The sequence below is a fragment of the Halichoerus grypus genome, chromosome 3 (assembly GCF_964656455.1).
Source record: "Halichoerus grypus chromosome 3, mHalGry1.hap1.1, whole genome shotgun sequence".
Lineage (NCBI taxonomy): Eukaryota > Metazoa > Chordata > Mammalia > Carnivora > Phocidae > Halichoerus > Halichoerus grypus.
This window is the reverse complement of record NC_135714.1, coordinates 142,453,721-142,459,049: the sequence shown is the minus strand read 5'-3', so window position 1 is coordinate 142,459,049 and position 5,329 is coordinate 142,453,721.

Genomic DNA, 5,329 nt, shown 5'->3' with positions numbered 1-5,329 from the left:
GTGTTTGGATCACATCAGTCATTTGGATGGTACAGAGTCCAGTAAGTTAAGCCGCACAGCAAAGAATTTGAACTTTGAGTTCTAACTTTGACAAGTATTCACTGGACCTTAAGTTCTTTTGACATTTAAGAATGCAATAGTGAAATTAACAGTGTTCAAAGTGTCTTTAAATAGGTATATAAGTTTAAAGTGGTTGTTGGGAAGGAAAAATTTTGCTCTACTCTTCAAGGTTTATCTGACTGGTCTAAGAAGTAAACTAAAATTGGAGACAGATTAACAGGAGAAAATCAAATGTAATTATGTACATATGGGGAATCCACATAAACCTGAGAGATTCCAAAGACAGGCAGGCAAAATGAGGTATAAACGCCATTCTAGACTAAGGAGAATGGGTAAGGGTCTGCGGCTTCACAGGGAAGGAAGGCAATTTATAGAAAGAACGGAAAGAGTAAATGTTTGGTAAACACAAGTGTTTGCTGGGCCATCCAGAAACAATGGGACATGGAGAAGAATTTTAACAAACAGATTTTGCTAAGTTCTTCCCTGTCTATCACCCCTAGTTCATATTATACTGTAGTTATCTGTGGTGATAGGTCCTTCCTGGAGCAGATCCTTTACCTAAATTTTAGGCACTTGGTGGGGGGAGGTAAAAGGTTCTTCCTGATCCTTCTGTTTCTTAAAAATAATCAGCCTAAAATAATCCATATGTCAAACAGACACATTTTGGGGGTGTCAAATTTGCTCCCCCACATGGTCAATTAATTAGAAGATCAAAGAGATAAAAACACAAATTTACGGGGATAAAGAACACAATCAGGGAATCTGAAGACCAGAGCTTGTTTATTATCTCAATGCCATTCAAGTTCATTTCTGAGCTATAAGATATTCAATACATGAGACAGTGAAATCAAAATGATAAAATATCAAATTGTTGCTATATTAATTAAAAATATCCATTTTTAAAACATTGCTAACAACTCGGTGGTGAAATGTAAGTATCCATAAAATGTAGAACAACAGAATTTTAGAAAATATTTAAAGCAATGATTCCCAAAATATGTCTCCCAGCATTTTAATAGTACAATGTTTCATGGTCAGATAAGATTCAGAAACACTGAGTCAAACAATGTTACTTGGTTTCTGACTGCTGGAATTCTCAAAGTTTTTCAAATGCAAATTTCCTCATGGGTTCCTAAATTTGTCAAGGAGAGAATCCAGTATCTAAATTTCCTTAACTTATTTGATCATGAAACTCTTTTTACGGGGGATCGTGAGGAGCTAGGTTCCAAGAAGCTTATTTTAGAAGTGCCAGTATAAATTGAACCCTTATTTTATGTGATAGAATTAAAGGCCAGAGGAATTAAGTGGCTGAGTAATGGCAAAGACATGAATAGAAATTGTAGATCCTGTTTTTGTCCAGTGACTTTTTTTTACTTCTCTTTCTTTTCTGACTAATACTTTATATAATAGCTAACATATTTTCTTATGAGACAGTTTTGTCACCACATTTTCCTATCTCACAAATTAAAGCTGGAAGCTCATTAAAACTTTTCTACTATTTAGACTAAAATCCACCCCCCCACCACCACCACATACACACAAAGCACAAAATACTAGTTCATAACTTGATTTCACTTCCCTCACTTTTGTTAGCGCTTAAAGCAGGGAAAAAAAGAGGTTGTCTGCCTAATGCAAACAGAGCACAATCCATTGCATCATATTCTATTTTAAAATACATTTGAAATTGCTTCTGAAAGTCCAAAATGCCCACCGACACGGAAACGGAGGGCACACAGCCGTGCACATCACTATCTATCTGCGCACATCACCGTCTGCGCACATCGCCGTCTGCGCACATCACCGTCTGCGCACATCACTGTCTGTCTGCGCACATCGCCGTCTGCGCACATCACTGTCTGCGCAGGCACGGCCGCCCTTTTGGAGTTGAGTGGAAAGGTTAGTTCCAACTTAGCTCAGTGTGTTCCTGGGCAGCTCTTCACTGAAAACTGAAACAGCACAATGAAATGTTTGTTTTAAAAAGAAAAGCTACCTAATTAATGCGTGTGGCCAATGTGTGCTAAATTCATTTCCTGTATGGGTGAGTTCTTCACATGGTTAGGTTCAGGGGGCAGGGAGAAAGATGGGACTCCTTCAGGCTTTGGAGGGACTCTTAACAAGACGCAGCTCATTGCTTATACTCTGGCAAAGGTTGGCGAAGGCATTGCCAACAGTTAGCAGTACAAAACCGAGAGACATTACACCTGCTAAGGAGGTTCGTCTGAAGAGGAATACTAAACTGAAGTAACTGAGAACAGTCAATCTATTTGTCTTGAGCATATAGTCTGGAGTAAATTAACAAGATCTCAATCTTAAAAAGAGATGTCAGATGAAAGAGCATTACATATGATGCTATGTTTACAGAAAGCCAATCTGTATGCTGTCAGCCTCAGAAATTGATCATGGCTTTGAAGAGTTCATTTTCTGACAGCGGAAGCACAGCCCAAGCTTCACAAGTGTACATAGAATTCATATGGCATGTGCAAGTCTGCCAGTAAAATATCACTGGAAACCAGAACTGAAGTTCTAACAGTTCTCAGAAGGAGATGAGGATTTCGCAGTCTGGCAATAGATATAGAATATGGAATTTCGGCATCTGTTCACGTAACAGAATTCACTCTTTATTTGTTTATCTTTTAGTTTAAGAAAAGGCATACAATGCATATGTCTCTGGGCACATTTTCAACAAAAAAATAATGTGTTGCAATGAATTAAGAAAAGATCTGAGCTTTTGATGAATTGAAGTGAGAGCTCGATTAAGATAAATCGGGCCTTTCAATGCACCCGAAGTGTATAACCCACAGACTATAAAGGAAAATGAGGAAAACTTTTCTAAGAATATCTAACTTCCATGTCCTCCAACTTACAAGACAGCACAAGTTTCTGCAAAATAGTCACTCTTGTGGGAGTTCATTGACAATTTAGCCTTGAGTGCAAAGATATAAAGAATACCAAAAATTGCTTATTTCAGGCTACTGGACACAGACAAAACAAAATGAGATGCACATGTCCTGGAATTTATTTATATATAACCGTACAGGGTTGTTGTTTTTTTTAAATTATATTATTTAAGTGTAAAGTAATTGAAGGACAGATAAACCTATTATGACAGTTACATAACAATAACTTCTTGTGAATTAAGAAAGACCAGAGAGCTCAGAAAGGACAAGGAAGATCTGAGATAGCTCAATGGTGGAGAAAATACCCTACATTAGTGGTTTCAAGAATTTGGCCCGGTGAGATTTCAAGAGTCTTACATGACTTCCATTATCCTATCCCTTGTGTGTAGTAAATCTTGTCAATGTATAATTCTGCTGCAGAATCTAGAACATGTCTAGAGAATATATATTTTGGGATATAGCCAAAGCATGCAAGAAAATCAGTGCAGTAGTAATACCTCATCTTGGAAATCTTTTCAAAAAAGGACTTCGGATTTTCCAGATATTTCAATTTTTTACAAATACAAGGTAGCCTCTTCCTTCTGTATTTTTCTCTAGAAAATCAGGTTAGTACATAATGGTATCACTGTGACAATCAGAAGAGATAGTGTAAGAATATATGTATACATACAATTATATAATAAATAATTTTATATATAATATAATATATAATATATATATAATTTTATATATATATAAATATATATATAATTTTATATATAATATAATATATAATATAATAGCATATATAATTCTATATATACTATATAGCATATATACTATATATGCTATATATGCTATATAGTATATATAGTATATAATATATAGTATATATAATTCTAATATGTGTATATTATATACTATATGTATATATGTGCACATTTTGCTTATATAGTATAACATGGATATATGTAATATATTTATAACATATATATACATTTATATATTATGCATATTGCATAATATGTGCATATATGTGTACCTCATTCAAGATGATTGAGCAAATGAATGTATATATTTTTCATTTTACATAAATATATTTTGTTTAAACATTTGAGCAACTTAAAAAAATTATCAGTATGAGATTATTACATTGTTTTGTCTATGTAGTAGTCCTATTAAATGGAATGTAAAATCCATTTAACAAAGGTCCAGGATATTTTCCAGTTGAGTTTAATATATTTAATCATTCATTTATCATTTTTTTCATTCATCCATTTGAAAATATTTCTTAACTACCTACTTTATGCCAGACTTTGTGATAGCCATTGCCTACTCTATATAAATTAAATGCAGTATACAAAATAGTCACTTAACAAAAATATTCAATCCCTGTTTAATGTTGCCAGTGAAGGGAGTATTACACAATGTCCGAAGTTTTTATCACCAGGCTTTTTAATTTTTCTTTTAAACTAATGATAATTCAGGTTTCCAAAAAGTTTTTGCCATAATAAAGGAGGACTTCATGTTCGACACAGTTAAAAGCAACTAAAACACTGTAGATTTTGTTTTATGACAAATGGTTTAAAGTGGTGTTTGTCTCACAAAGGTGACATTCTGTTAGAGAATGGGGAAAAAATGAACAGACAAATAAACATCATTAAAGGCTTATCCAGCTTCTTGAACATCATACAGTTTTTACTTAGTAAAAACTTTGATGAGTTAATTATAAATGAATCAGAAACATATGGATTAAATTCCTTCTGAAATGTACGTGGGTTTAAAATTAAATGGAAAAAGTCCTTGGCAAAATGCATCTTAGATTTTATTTTACTCAAAATGTTTGAATAATAGTTCAAGATGTTCAATGAAACCAAAACACAGCTGGGTTCCTCCATCCTTAGTAATTATATAATTACTGGGCAGGAGATGAAGCCGTATCTTTAGCAAGCATTCATCAAATATCCAATGAGAATACAAATAGTCAGATAATAACTAGATTAAGCAGTTTTTAGTGAAAATTGCATTCCTTTCATGCTTGAAGTACCATGAAATCAAATTAATTTCAAAATATCAATGGCACAAAATATTCAGGGAACTTATTAGCTGAAATGTTTCATATTTATGCATTCATGTATTTAAACGGATTCAATGTTTATAAAATCTTATAGCAACTAACACTTTTGTGAAATTCTACTAATTTCCATGAGACCTTGAGAAAATGAAGTCCTTGTAGTCTCCCTTTCATGAAATCCTGCTGATAGCTTTAAAACAAACATTTCAAAGTCCTGGAAGGAGGCTTTTTCATTGTTGCTTCAAATATCTTCCCTATTCCAAAAGTTTTCATTTATTAACCTTAATAGAGTCCCAGAAAAGAAGATTTAAGATAAAAT